The following is a 16,640-nucleotide window of genomic DNA, read 5'->3' as shown; positions in this document are numbered from 1 at the left end:
ATGCTAACACATATATATGGAATTTAAGAAAAAAGATGTCATGAAGAACGTAGCGGTAAGACAGGAATAAAGACACAGACCTACTAGAGAATGGACTTGAGTATATGGGGAGGGGGAAGGGTAAGCTGTGACAAAGCGAGAGAGAGGCATGGACATATATACACTACCAAACGTAATGTAGATAGCTAGTGGCAAGCAGCCGCATAGCACAGGGATATCAGCTCGGTGCTTTGTGACCGCCTGGAGGGGTGGGATAGGGAGGGTGGGTGGGAGGGAGATGCAAGAGTAAAGAGATATGGGAACATATGTATATGTATAACTGATTCACTTTGTTATAGAGCAGAAGCTACCATACCATTGTAAAGCAATTGTACTCCAATAAAGATGTAAAGAAAAAAGGTATGCCCTATGTGATATATGGGCTCATTGGATGGTCACAAATGTGGAGGGAAAACAGTCAATATTTGAAGAGATATAATTATTTAAAAATTTGAGTCTGCAAGTGGCTGTGTGCTGAGGGACCCGGGCTGCCATGGTCTCAGACGAAGATGAATTGAATCTTCTAGTTATCGTAGTTGATAGCAGCCTAATTTGGTGGAGAAAGCAAGCATTAAAGTAATGTTAGTTTACTTTATCAAAATGCATAAACACAGTGATGGTGTTAGGAAATTCTCATTTATTAATGAATCATTCCAACAAACTTGCTGTGATAGCAAGTCACATTCAAGAAACTCAATTCTTATATCCCGGAAAGAATGCAGACTTGGAGACTTTATTGGAGACTCTGGCAACCCTTCTTCTGAATTTAATCCCTCAGGAAATGAAGATGAAAATACGAGTTGTTAACTTCAGCAAATGAAATTATTGTTGAAGAGATCAAAGATCTAATAACCAAGAGTGACATAGAGGGTCAACATACAGAAACTCTGCTGGCAGGATCCCTCACCAAAGTTGTTTGCTACATTCATGGAATGAAAAGGAGGTTAAAGATAATCAGGAAATGAGATCGGATATTGGGTGATTAAGGCTGCAGAAGACAGTGTGTTGCAATATATGAACTTCATGAATGTCAACTTCGCAGCACAGAAGCAGAATATTTTGACTGGTGCCTGCATGTTAGATTCTGATTCAGGACTCCTCCAAAAGGCTTGTGACATCACAAGCCTTGAAGGTGCCTCAGAGGCCCTCCCTTCTGCAATATTTACTGTGAGTTTTTCTTCCTGATCAAGATCAGAGATCTCAGTTAATCTTCCCACCCCCAATTCTTGTTGACTACCGGGCTGCTTGCTTCTGTCATCAAAATCTCATTGAAATAGGTTACATCTGTTCTGTGTGCTTGTCACTATTCTGCAATTTCAGCCCTATCTGCATTAGACAGCCTTTAAGATTTCTCTACCTCCAGTACTGAAGGCCAAGAAAAAGAAACTAAAAATGTCTGCATGATAGTAAAAATTGTTTCTCCATCACTTAGAGCTATTAATAGAAATTATATGGCAGAATCTATGTTAGGAAGGCTCTGAAAAAAAGAGATATGTGTAAGATAATTTTTAATGAACTTTCTTACAGGAAATATTGTAAAACATCATCCTCATCCTGTGTTTCTGGAGAGCTGATTTATTGGAGGGAGTCATTCTATGCAATATTCCCTAAAATCTTTTCTGACTGTTTTTTGTCCAGAAATGGGGGAAGAAAGCACAAATTGTGACTAGATGATCGTTTGTCAAAGACAGTCTGTGCTGACTGATTATAGGTGTCAGAACCTACCCATCTATGTTCCTACTATGAAATGTACAACATGAAATTTGAATGCAGTTTTGGAAAAAGTGACTATTTATGGAGTAATGACATTAATCAAGATAGAACATATTACTTGAATCAACACAACTTTGACAATAATCAAGTAAATAAAATCCTTATTTTCTAGATTGAGATTTAGCTCCAGATATCAGCAGATATTTATTCTTTTGTCTGACATCAGTACATGTTTAGACAGAGTCATCCAAATGATAGCTTGTTACTGAATATCTCTAAAATCTGATTTTAAATGAATAAGGAGAGTGAGTGCAGTAGTCTGGTAGCAACTTTTTCTTTAGAAACAGTTGTGTGAAGAGCTTATTTGTCAAAGCCAATGTCTGGGTTCTGAGGGGAAATTTCTTGGGGAGAATGGCTTCTTTACATTTAAGTGTTTCCCCCTCGTAGAATTCATCCCTTTTTTAATGAGGAGGGGAAAAGCATTAATACTGAAGAACTGCTCTCTAGAAGCTTTGGACTTAATACTGTAAACTTCAATAAGTTCAAAAGAAAAATTATTTGTAATTTCAACAATAAAAAACTTATTTTTCTATGTAATCTTGAAGTTATTAAAAGTCCTTTTAAATTCCAGCATAGTGTAGAAAGGATTTTCAGGAATGGGGGCTGGTTTGATTTGTTTTTTAAAAGTATATTGACAAAAATATATTTGTGTATACAACCTTGTATATAAATAAGATTTTAATTTTCCCTTGATACCATCTCAGAAACTGAGTTTCATTTAAGTAATTTGGTGTTTGTTTAGATTAGTTCAGGTAGATTTTGCATTATGGATTTATGATTTTGTTAACAAATACCCAAAGATTTTGGTGATCACTTTCCAAGTATTTGTTAATCCTTGAGTTTAAGAATCTGTTTGCCTTTTAAAAATAATATTCAATATTTCACAGCCTAACTAATTGTAATGGAGATCACTATTTTAAGTCTAGGAAATAAAGCATCATATATCTAAAGATGAATAACTTCAAATAAGCTGATAAGGTTTCTGTTATTACTTTTTCATTTGAAATGTTTTATGGACTGGCTTAATTCTGTTTAAATTTTACTTTTAACTGTTGTGTTAATGCTTTATTTTGTATAAATTTTTATAATAAAATAATTTTAATTTTCATTAAAAATAATTTAAATTACTGAGATCCATACTCCTAAAGACAGATGACTCACTAGAACCCTGCAAAAATATTTTGCTGCTTATGCCTCTGTCAAAACAAATATCATGATCTTCAGGATTGTAGAAAAACACACCCATGGCACCCCTGTACCACAGCCAATAAAACTCAGATGGATCTTTGAACACAATAAAGCAAATAGTGAGGCCCCTAAATGTGACCATACTGATTTGATGTTCTCTGGAGGAAGAACCTTAGAAATATAAGTGGGGTAGAGAACCCCATACACCAAAGTATATCAACTAAATGAGGAGGAGAAAGAAAGGGAGAAAGGTAGAGGGAAGAAGGAAGGAAGGAAAAAGAGAAATAGAAAATAAGAACAGACTAATTACCAGTAATGAAGTTGAACCAATAATTTTTAAAAGTCCCAGCAAACAAAAGTCCAAGATCAGATGGATTTACAGGTAAATTCTACCAAACATTTAGGGAAGTATTAACACCTATATTTCCCAAACTATTCCAAAAAAATTGCAAAGAAAGTAATGCTTTTGAAATCATTCTACAAGACCAGAATCATCATGATACCAAAATCAGACAAAGATCACACACAAAAAATAAAATTATGGACAAATATCACTGGTGAACATAGATGCAAAAACCTCAACAAGGGCTTCCCTGATGGCGCAGTGGTTGAAAGTCCGCCTGCCAATGCAGGGGATGCGGGTTCGTGCCCCAGTCCGGGAAGATCCCACATGCCGCGGAGCGGCTGGGCCTGTGAGACATGGCCACTGAGCCTGCGCGTCCGGAGCCTGTGCTCTGCAACAGGAGAGGCCACAACAGTGAGAGGCCCACGTACCTCAAAAAAAAAAAAAAAAACTCAACAAAATGTTAAGAAACTGAATTCAACAATACATTAAAAGGATTATACATCATGATCAAAAGGAATGAACTATCAGAAAGAGAAATTAAAAAGAGTACCCCATTTACAATTGCATCAAAAAGATAAAATATCTAGGAGTAAATGTAAATAAGGAGCTAAAATATTTATACTCATACACTGTACACATGGTATCAACTACCATCATGCATGATAAACCCACTGCAGAGTTGCTGTTTTATATCACTTAACCAAGACACCCATGATAAAGGTCAGGACCCAAGGGTCAACATAGTTGGAAATACTTCTGGTAGTCATCTTAGCACTGGATGCCCTGGCCAACAACTAGTTCATCAATATTTTTATAGAATCTTGAGCCATTAACAATTGTCTGTCTGCCTGATACAGCCAATGGCAGCAACAACATTCCTTATCTAAGGAATATCTTGATTCATAGATACCCAAAATATAAATCAAGGTCACATGTCTCTACATGACTTCATAAGCTTATTCCCTTCAAGCATCCAGACATTGGAAATAATGTTAGAGAAACAATTTATTGGAATTTCCAATCAACCTTTCTTTACTTGATGTTAGAATATTGTTCCCCTGTAGAGGAGGAAAGAGTTTTATCTCCTGAGGTCTTCTGGGGTTTCTATTAGCCTAGAACTATATTATCCCAATTTTAATATTTGAAGATTTCCAAGTAACTTGGGTGATCCAACACAGGGCCATAAGTGTGCATTTTAGAGCTATTTAACTTATGGTTCATCTTTATCTTAGTAAATGGTTTGGGGTATACAAGCTTTAGTTAGTGGTTGCCAAGGAGGAGAGGGAGATGGATAGATGGAGAGTTAGAAAAAAAATAGTGAATTAGAATGGATCCTTTAGCTGGTTCCTTATTTAAACCTAAAAAGAAAAAAGAAAAAAAAAAAGCTTAAGTTAGTGAAGGTTTGTCATAATTTCTTCCTTTGCTGTGCCCTCATCTTGAGCTTGAGTCTCCATAGACTAAGGAGGACATCAAAAAGACAGCCAATTTTTGAGGCCCTTTTTTTCTTTCTTTCTTCCTTCCTTCCTTCCTTCCTTTCTTCCTTCCTTCCTTCCTTCCTTTCTTTCTTTCTTTTTCTTTCTTTCTTTCTTTCTTTCTTTCTTTCTTTCTTTCTTTCTTTCTTTCTTTTTCTTTATTTCTTTCTCTTTCTTTCTTTCTTTCTTCTTTCCTTCTTTCTTTCTTCCTTCCTTTCTTTCTTTCTTTCTTTCTTTCTTTCTGTCTTCTTTTTTTTCCTTTTTATCAGAATATGCCTGCCCTCTTAGCAGAATCAGTTTTCAGTACTTGAATTTTCCCCAGTATTTGTGCTATATCTCACACCATCAATAAGATGCCTTGATTATTTTGTCAAACCTTTTAGTTATTCTCATGAAAAGGTTGAATTGAGCCACCTAATACTCCATGAGCTAATGCAGACCCTTAGCCAATTTTATGTTCTATGCACACATTCTTAAGTAATCTTATTCAGGTGGAACATGTTGTGTTATTTTTTTGTGATAAAATGTCAAAATCATTGCTGTAATTGTAATAACTCAACCAGATATTTTTCATCTGTCATGTGTGAGTATCATGCTAAGTCACTCTCATCACATAGTTAATTCTAAAACACCTAAAACTTCAATTTCACTACACTCCTCTATCTTTGATGAAGGTCTCTATCCTTGATGACTGAATGTAGTTTATGTTTTAGAGATGAAAGATGTTAGAGAGGCACTGTTTTGCGGTTTCTTTTCTTCCTGTCTTTAATCTGTCTTACAAAATTCCTTCATGAAAAGTTGTATATCAACAACTGGTAAATTTATTTAAATTTTGAAGACTGATATTTATGTACAGTTTGCATTTTGTATACAGAAACATGACATATACATTATGTATATACACATATATGCATATATACATATACATGCATGCCAATTTTGCTAGGTAACTAGAAAACTTTAGAATCATCTAAAGAGAAAATACTGTGGTTTTCTTATGTATACATTTATTTATAGACTTCATCTGAAAAATGAATCAAAGCAGCAGAATATATGCCCTATAGGAATAAGGAGCTTTAATACTTCTCTACCACATTTTATAGACTTTATTTCCTTTTCTAATCAAGTGAAAATCTATAAAAGGAAACTCATTTTCCTTTGTATTACATCTTGATTAATCTTTTTATTTACAACATGACTAGATAAATCAAGATAATATTTTACGAAGGTCATCTAAATTCCACTAAGCAAATTAAATTAATTGACAAGGGTTGGCTGGGTATTTGTGAAGTACCACAAAGAACTCCATTGTTATTGTTAAGAACTAGACATTTACTCCTTGTAAAATTAACAGATTCAATTGAGAAATCATAGTTAATACAATAGTCACCCACTTGGTTATACTCTGTAATTACTCTACATGCCAAAGTTACTAACATTGGAAAAACCACCAATAAGAACTAGCTAAATCACAGTCCCTTCATTGTGGAGAGGAGAGCATTTTTTTTTCAAATTTTCTAATAGTGCACTCAAAAATACATTTATTAAGCTTTTACCACTTGAGTAATATTACATTTTTGGGATGAACTGAAGTGTATCATTTCAATTTTCCAATCTGATAATTAGTAAACATACTCTCCTGTGATGAAAAAAATTGAATCTTGTCATTCTTTTTGATTCATTAATCTCTCTCAAAAATTGAAAAAATCAGTCTACCCTTGTCTTGTTATTCAAGAAATGATACAAGTTGGATGCTAATATTGAAAGGTTAGATAATGGATCCCAAATATTTTAGATACTAACAACATATCCTAAGTGATCTGCAGTAAAATACATTTCCTGAAATCAAACATTTTTAGTGAATAATTGCTTGCCACTTACTATGGACTAAATATTTGGGTTCCTCCAAAATCCATATGTTGAAACCCTATGTGGAGGTGGGGGCTTTGGGAGGTAATTAGATTTAGATGAGGACCTTAGGGTGGAGCTTCCATTATGGGGTTAGTACTTTTATAAGATGAAGAGACCAGAGCTCTCTCTCTCTCTCCATATGAGGAATCAGCAAGAAGACAATGATCTGGAAAGAGGTAGAAGGTCCCCACTATGAATCTGATCAAGCTGGCATCTGAGCATGCTGATCACAAGGCTGATCTCAGACTTTCAGCCTCCAGGACAGTGAGAAATAAATGTTTGTTGTTTAAGGCACCTAGTATATGGTATTCTGTTATAGCAGAATGCCAGACTGATTAATAAATTACTCATTTATAAACATCCCATTCAAGGCTAATTTGCAAACTTTTGTTCCTGATTGTCTGATGCTTTAATTCTTCATTACCTAGAATCTATTTTACATGTATGAACATATCAATCACCCCAAAGTATGTTTAAACAGAGTGAATGTTTGCAAATATAAAATGGCATTTTCCAAGAATTTAGGCATATACTAGGCTATCATAACAAATTTGATAAAAAGTTCGTTTCTGTGGTTGTCCTTGCCAATGTAGAAATGAAAGCAATTGTAAAAATAAATAAACTTTACAATAAACAGAAATAAAAAAGGCAGAATTGATTATACCAATTTATATTGATTGGCTGTTTTAATCATGTCTTTAAAATAGTAGATTTTTGTTTTTGTTTTTTTGCTATTGATTTATACAGCAAAGCTATAGCTATATGAGGGCTTTCACTAAAAATCCTTGCCTTATTAATAATAGCTTGTGCCAATCAGATTAACAGTTTGATGTCTGAAAGATTACCTTTTCTTCCAATGATGCTTTCATATTAGTGGTAAGCTAAATAGCACCTCTCCCCTCCAAAAAATATCTAGGTCCTAATCCTAGAACCTGTGAGTCTTATATTACATGCAAAAATGTCTTTACAAAAAAAAAATGTCTTTACAGATGTGATTAATTTAGGAATAGTGAGATGAAGAGGTTATCCTCAGGTAGGCCTTAAATGACATCACAAGTGTTTTCAGAAGAAAGCAGAAGGACATGGACTACACATAGAATTGAAGGTGTGAATAGGAGAAGAGAGAGGAGGTGCTGTCTATTCCTCTGACTTTGAAGATGGAGCAGGGAGCTATGAGCCAAGGAGTGCAGCTCTACAGGCTAGAAAAGGCAAGACATCGATTCTTCCCTAGAGTCTCCAGAGGAAGCACAGACTTGCCAACAGCTTGATTTGTGTCCCATAAGCCCCGTTTCAGACTTCTGGCTGCCAAAACTGTAAGAGAATAAACTTCAGTTGTTTTAAGACACCCAGTTTGTGGTAATTTGTTACAGTAGCCATAGGAGAGTAATATAATATTGATGTAAAAAATTGATCATTTTCTAATAGTTGGTACATATTAAGCTTTCAGAGCTGCATGTTTTCCTACCACTCAAGTAGAAAAATTAGAAGCACTACAATATGCTCTTTCCTTGTCCTTAAAATATCCTCATCAATACACACAATTTCTTCAATAAACAAATGCATTTGACAAATATTCTGAAATCCAATTCTATAAGGGGAAACATATATATATATATATATATATATATATATATATACTCTAATAATCAAAGATGCCAAGGATGCTTAGATCCACCTCTGTCCTTCTGAGCTCAATTTTGAAAGACATTTTGCAGTGTGTGCCAGAAATTCTCAGAACCTGAGACAATGTTTATTTAGGTAAAAACGGGCCATTTATCCCATGACAGAAGTTATTCTGATATGTGAAAAGAAGTACCTACAAAGTATTCAACAACCCATTTCTTTGAGTTACTGCTTCACCCAAAAGCAGTAAATCTCTTTTTGTTTCAGATGGAGTTTCAAACAACTGGCAGGTTGCTATTGATCCATAGCTGCAAATTCCTTTATGATTGGAAAATTGCCCACATTTCTCATTTTAAGAGCATTATCAGAGTACAGATAAGACCTAAGTCCTTTTTCTCTTCATCTCTAATCATGATATTAGATTCATCCTTAACTCAATAGCTGATATTTATTGAGTACTTAGGATATGTCACTCACTGTTGCAAAAATTTTACATGTATTAATTCATCATATCAGTCTTGTACTGTGAGTCGTGGTAATGTTACAGCTACAGTTTTACTGGTGGGAAAACTGAGGAACAGAAAGTTTACAAAACTTGTCCAGGGACCCACAGGTAGTGGGAAGGGCAGTTTATTTGCAGAGGCAGCATCCTTAGTCACAAGGCCACTGACTCACTGTCTATCAGCTGGAGTTGCACAAGCCACTGCTGACGAATCATCTAGAGATTCTGAAGACTGCAAGAGGGTAAATACCTCTTACCTGATGCCAACCACATACACTTGTGCACACACATATACATTATCAAATATAATAGGCATCTATGATGAGCTGGACTGGCTGACCACTTATTAGCATAACCCTCCCACAATCTGCACAGTCTCTACTCATAAAACATTAAAAACTTTGGTCTTATCTATAGGGGATACACAAATTAGCAAGATACAGTCTATAGGTTCCACCTCTAAAACATTTTAAATTTAATATGTAATCCAGATATATGCACTTATCTCTAGCAAATGTATAAATGGTATTATCTGACACATAAATTCAAGGTGAAAATTAAAAATATATATATATATATATATAATTTTAATTTTATTTAAAATTAAATTTTAAAAGGTTGTACATTTAACTTTATTGCTGTAATAATAAGAATTTTGTAGAATGTAAATATTTCTCTCTTGAGTTTTCTAAACACTCCTGGGTTTAAGTAGTTCATAAACCCAAGTAACCAGAATCAGTTTAGTAAAAAGTACACATCCCAGCTCATCAAGGCTGAGTTAGTTTAGGCTTCACTTTTACATGATATCACCACTGAAACTGGTTTCAGAGTCTGATACATGATACATATTTTCTGAATTTTTATTCCCTGCTTAGATCTTTCATAGGTATTAATAGGATGATTTTCCCCTTCCAAGTTGTTTGTCCAAGAAGGCCTCTCCCCTAGGCTTCCAGTATTGCTGGGTCAAGAGTAGGGGTAGAAAGTTGAGAAGAGGTAACATATTCACCACCACTCCTAAAGTTTCCATCTAAGTGGAAGATTGTCCATAGCTTGGTGTTCTTTTTCTTCCTCCTTTGTTTACTCTCTCCAAGCAAATGGTCTATTAGCTAGCTAGCTATCATTTAGCTAGCAATATATATATATATATATATATATATATATATATATATATATATAAAAATGTCTCCTCAGAATGGAAATTTGAAAAAGCAAAAATAAACAAATGGGATTACACCAAAATCAAAAGCTTTTGCACAGTGAAGAAAACTATCAACAAAATTAAAAGGCTGTCTGCTGAATGGGAGAAGATATTTGCAAACAATATATATGATAAGGGGTTAATATCCAAAATATACAAATAACCCAACATCAGAAAATTATATATATATAGCACTAGTGTATATAGTCCACTCATTTTCCCTTATATTTTCTGTTAATATTTGTCTACTCAAAGATGTCATATGTTATATTACATATGTTACAATGTCTTGTTATATTAAAATGAACATGATTCATCAACTGTGTGTCTTCAGGGTGGATAGAGTGTACTCATGCTCATATGCAAAGACCAGCATGATTAACCATCAACAAAATTTATTCACAGCTTTGCATTTTAAAATACCTGTGTCAATTAGTTACAATAAAATATGCACTTAATGGGAAAAAGAAACCAATGTCATACATTTTCAAATGGTCTTGTATATGCTATAAGATTAATGGTAAAAGTTCTGTACCTGTGAGGTAGGCCTATGATTTTTCTGACCTGAGAGGGTGGTCTTCTTAATACTGGGTTGCTCTGTTATAAAGCCCATTGTAGAAATATCTAAATCAAGTCCAGTAGTACAGCCTTTCACTTTAAATAATATTTTTATTTAATTTCCATATGCCTTTCTTTGAATATTTCTCAGGTTGCTATTTGCCATGCTTTTACTTTAAAGACAAACAAACAAACAACAACAACAACAACAAAAAACCTTTGCACATTTTTTTAATGTTCTTTTCCTGTCATTTTTTTCTTATTTCTTTTCATTCTATTAATGTGTAATTAGGTATTTATCTATCTATCTATCTTACCTATCTATTATCTATCTTATCTATCATCTGTCTATCTTGTCTATCTCTCTCTCTGTCTATCTTATCTATCTGTCTATCATCTATCTATCTATCTATGTATCTATCTATCTATGTATCATCTTACAGAAAATCCCGAATGAACTTTTTGGCCACCCCAATATCTATCTCTCTCATTTTATTCCAGATGAATTCATATGAAACCCTTCTTACCTCTGAGCTACAGTTGAACAGTTGAGCTTTATTCTGTTTCTTCTGTATCTTGAGAGAAGTTTAAGGAAGAATGATCAGAGAATGCCTTCCTAAGGCTGAGCAGGGTCTTACATGGACGACCTGAGCTCAGCTCTCTGTTTTGAACTTTTGTGATCTGACCATTTTCAGGGTCCCACTATCCTCTGTTTCATCACTTAGAAAATGATTTTAGACCCATTGAGATTTAAATTGTCATTAAATTTTATACCTTCATCATATTTTTTGATGTTATTGTTTGGCTGAATTTGACAGTTCCTTTTATAAGCTATTGAGGTTGAAATATTCTGGAATTTACCTAGGTAGCCAATGTAATCATTTGTGAATACCATCCACCAAGGTTATAGTCACAGACTAAATAACTCTTTGACAATGGTTTTAAAATGCTGCATAAAGACTCGTGGTTCTTAACATAAGGACCTCAAAGTATAACTGGAATAAATTAGATCCATAAACTCAAAATTCCAAATCATCTACTTTTTTTAAATTGAAAATACTTCCTCTAATCCTTTATCGTGATCTCTGAAAGGGAAACTCCACAGGGTAACACCTAGGCTGACCTCCAGGCTCCTGTTACATAGACTCTGGAGTTTGATCTGTGTTACAATTGCTTCTCTTTTCCATATAGAGCAGGTCCCGACAACTGTTCTACTGATGGTCCAGATCCCTGGTCACTATGAATATTTGAGGGAGATTGATGCCATTTTCTCAGCACTTACACTGTTAGAGTGTTTCCTGAAACACACTTTGGTTCCGTGCTTGTTCTTTGTCCCATGTAGCCATCCTCCAAATCACAGGTCACTACCAGGTGCCTTGAATCAAGCTTGGTTTAAACTAGGGGTTCTCAACCAGAGAGGATTTTGATCGTCCAGGAGATATTTGGTAATGTCTGGAAACTCTTTGATCGTAACAACTGAGGCAAGGGTTTGCCACTGGGCATCTATTGGGTAGAGAACAAGGATTTAGTGAAACATACAATACAGCCCCACAAAACAAAGAGTTAATCTAGCCCAACCTGTCAATAGCACTGAAGTTGAGAAACCCTTGTTTAAAACATTGTAGACCTGAAGCCAAACCTCCAGGCTCCAGAGAACATTCTTTTTTGATCTTGAAAACACCAAATGTGTGATTAAACTCTATTTCCCAGTCATCTGAAATGCCTAAATTCTTTCATTAGTGTAGCTAACTTGACATCCACATACATCTCCAATTATTCATGAAGGGTAACAATTGTTATTACTAAAAGGTTAGTTCCCTAATGAGCTAAAAATGATTGAAGAAGCCATCTGGAAAAACTTTTCCAGAACAGAAAAAAATTTTAAACTATCTTTTACCAGGCAGCTTTATTTGGAAGTTTTAGGATGCATGTACAAACTAGATTTTTAAAAATCTCATTTGGCTATAAATACTCCATCATTCAAATCCACAATGGAGTCAAAAGTTACATGTGTCAACACAAATAATCAAAAAGCAATCAATAATAGGAAGAGAAAAGAGTTTATTTGAGCCAAACTGAGGGCTATAGCCCAGAAGACAGTCTCTCAGATAGCTCTGACAAACTGCTCCAGTGAAGCATGGTTTTTAGCACAGTTCTATATCTTGTCAGAACAAAGAACATCAAACAAGTCAGGAATACATTCCTTTAAGGATTTTTTTTAAAAAAACAGATCAGCATGTGCACAGTGAGTTGGTATGGCCTTGGTACCTAGGAAGGGAGTCTTACCATCAAAGGAGTATCAGCATTGGTGTCTCAGGAAGGGAGGAATTTAATCTTTATTTTGAACATAGACATTCTTCACTTTTGGTCAATGTGTCTTTTTCTTTAATAATTAAAGCAGATGTATAATGTATGCTTGATAGACCACAGACAGGTTGTTTTGTTAGCATAAAATTCAAGTTAACTTATGTATAAGCCAGAATGATTTCTCCATACCTTAATATGTGAAAATCTTTCATCACATGACATATCAAACTCCTTACGTTACTTGATGCCAGAGCCATAGTCTTTCATAGATTCCAAATGTGTATCATGGAGGAGAGTCTCTTTAACCGAAATTTTACCAGAATATAACTCATTTGGTCATATTGGTAATGTGTGACAGCCCCCCATAGAATTGGGGCAAAATTTGAGTTGACACCCTACTAACCCCTCCTAATCAGTTTAGGAATGGAAGCATTGTGTAGTAAAAGATAGACAAGGCATATCATCAGCTGAATAATCCTTGCAGAGATCATTGTGGACATCTCAGCAAATTCAGAGCTTCTGACCCACCATCTTTTGAAAAAATTGCTCTGAGACTTATAAAATTTTTGAATGCAAAACTAAGTCCTATATTTATAATTTTATGGGAAAGGTAGAACTTTATATCATGGCAGGTTATCAAACTGATCTCCTGTCAGAGTCTATGAATCACAACAGTTGTTATTTGTGACAGATAAGAAGTGAACTGCCTGGCCTAAGGAAAGAGGTCACCTGCTGCCCTATTTCCACATCCAGGAGGAAAACAGAAAGCTAGTAAGCCTAGCATTTGACCAGAGCAAAGTTACATGCACTCCTGTGTACTCACATTCAGTGTAAAATTAAATCCTGAGGTTGCGTGCTAATTCACCTAAGAGCAATGTAGGGGGAAGCAGGGGTTCCCAAGTGTAGTCCTCCAGGGCTATGTGCAGGAACAGAGTAGTTTTCACTAACTGGTGCAGGATCACTACTACCCTTGAAAACAATATCAATTTATATTCTAATCTTGTACCCCACAAAACAATTAATTCCATGTAAAGACTTAATCCTAACAGAAAAAAAACATTAAAATTATATGAACATATAAAATATTTATCTTATTATGAGATATTAAAAGATGTTTTAAGTTTAGCTACCTAAGAAAAAAATTACCAGAGGAACACTGGCAGATTTGACTGGAAACTGGTATTTCTTTTCCATACTTTGTTTTTAGCCATAGAGAAGTTGATCGTCAGAGGCACGGACAAAATCAGACGACTGCTGAAGATAGAATTAAGATGAACACTTTGAGTAGTTCATTAAAAATGTTCCTGGAGAAATTATTCAACTTATTAGCAAGAATGAGCTCTAGCCCTCCAGTCTGAAATCTACTCATCACTGCTACCACGTGGAAGAACTGCAGGCAGGAGCAGTGACCCCGAATAAAGCTGACCTGGATTAAAGAAACCCTGAATAAAACATATTGGCCGACACCACAACCTAGAACTTTTATGACAGCTTTGCTATCCTATGTCAGCTTCCTCATAAAAGTAATTAATTTTCCCATGGAGCAGGTGGAAATTGTGACGATATCAATGCTATTAATTATTCATTAAGCAGTGCAGAGGTGAATTACAGAAGACCACGAGTCAGATATGTTTATCAACAGGCAAAATTGGTAATTAAATTTATTTTTATAATTAAATTCAATGTTTGCTTATATTGTAAAATATTAAGTAGAGTAAAATAGAAAGATGCTCCAACCTGACAGTAACAAGAGCAGACCAAAGATTCCATTAAAAAGTTCTCTGAGAAGAGGAAAAATGCTTCATCCCTACATTTTCCTAATTTCAGAGACCCCGAGGTCAAAGTCACTGGAAAGCAACAGTCTTTATGTCCCAGTTCTGATATTCTCTGTCTTTGATGACAGATTTATAGTAGACAATCTCTAAAAGTATGATGATACCCACAAAAAAGAAACAATAATGAGTTTCCTATTCATTTTATCTCAAGCAAAGCCTGATATCCTGCAGTATGTATGAATGTATGCGTGTATGTATATTTCCACATATGTTTGGAACTGACATTATCCCCCTTTATGTAGATTTCACAGGTTAATATTGTCAACTATCTTGTCAGATGTAATTAGGGACTTCTTACCTACTCTCTAGCCCATAGGTGCACCTGACATAATGCACAGTCATGTCTGAGTGACACCCTGACATTGGCTTTTATGGATGTCTCTTACACACCAGTAAAGGTTTATAATCTCTTTTTAAATTTAAGCATTCTCAAAATGTTATTCTCAGGTGAAAAATGCATTTCTATTATTTTCTTTTAAAGTTGTTGGCTTGTAAATTTTTATTTTTCATGAATAAATTATTTTACTTCTTAGAATAATGAAAAGTGATGTTTTTTTCTTCATAACTACAACCTCACATGTGCTTTTACATGTTTCCCTAACTGAACACTCCATTATGAGGGTCCTCAGGACAGAAGTACTGAGCCTGAGAGAGAGCAGGCAGCCTGCCTGATGCCTAGTAACGAAGCAAGACAGAATCCTTCCCACAAACACACATCTTCACATGCACAGACTGTCTAAAATATAGAGTGATTTGTTTTCCAATTTAAAAATATGTACATATATGTATGTATATACATATATATATATATATATATATATATGTCCATGTGTGTACATGTATGCCTAAATGCAATCTTGAGATAAACGTATTCTGAGACACAAGCATGCTATATAGGTATTTTGTATTTGCCCAAAGAGCTATGAACATATATATTATTGTATATGTATATTTATATGTATGTATATATATGAGAGAGAGAGAGAAAAAGACAGAGGCAGAAAAAGAAAGAGAGTGAAAGAGAGATCATTCCAGACATTTCATCTCAAGGGAAAAGCAGTTGAGCACTAAGATATGCATCAAAGGTAAAGATACAGGTTAGATTTGGAGAGACATACTTCATATAGGGCTCATTACTCATTTCCTTTCAGCTTATACCAAGTGCCCTTGCGCCTCAGCCTTAGAGAAATGGGTTTGCATTTAATGCACAAGATACTTCTAAAAAACAGATATTATTAGCATCATCATGGAGCTTTGAGATTCAAGGTGAATGCACATTTCAGGTGTTGACCCTGGCAGGACTGGCAATCATGCTAGTGCTTTTAGGGCTTCCAGAGACACTGTCCTCAGCACAGACATCAGTGCCAGTTTCAGGTACCAGTAACACTGTGGAGCTCCCACCTTGTCAGATATAAGTGCCTTAGCAGTTACTCCAGGCGTAGAAAACCCCAGGTGGAATCGCAGAGGAAAGTGATACTTGCTACAGAATGCCCACAGATCTGTTGTATGAGAAGCTTCCAATTCCTGGAATTTTCTGGATTATTTGAGATATGTTTGTAGGGGGTCTAATGCCCATAAAGCATGTAGGAGCAGAACAAGAAAAAAAAAAATTTTGTATTTATAATTATCTTTACCTACTTAGTTTTGTATATAGTGCAATATTTTCCTGGACATGCCTTATTTTCCCATTGTCTTGGAGTCCAAGAGGCCACAACTGGTATCAAATCATTCTGTGTGTGTGTGTGCGTGTGTGTGTGTGCATGTGTTTGACTATGGGATATACAGCTCTTATCATACAGTATTATCTATAGAAATCTCATTACAGTTGTGTGTATATGTGCTGTCAATTTATTTTAAAAGGGATATTTATTGGATTTAAATGTAGTAG

General features: G+C 34.9%; 1 pseudogene; it reads left to right on the top strand.

The window, feature by feature from the left end:
• The first annotated feature begins 532 nt into the window (after positions 1-532).
• LOC103082368 (general transcription factor IIH subunit 3 pseudogene) lies at positions 533-1,443 on the top strand (annotated as a pseudogene).
• The last annotated feature ends 15,197 nt before the right edge of the window (positions 1,444-16,640 follow it).

The sequence above is a fragment of the Lipotes vexillifer genome, unplaced genomic scaffold, assembly GCF_000442215.2.
Source record: "Lipotes vexillifer unplaced genomic scaffold, Lipotes_vexillifer_v1.1 scaffold1144, whole genome shotgun sequence".
Taxonomy (NCBI): Eukaryota; Metazoa; Chordata; class Mammalia; order Artiodactyla; family Lipotidae; genus Lipotes; species Lipotes vexillifer.
Note: the sequence above shows the minus strand (reverse complement) of the source record. Positions and strands in the feature narration are given on the sequence as shown.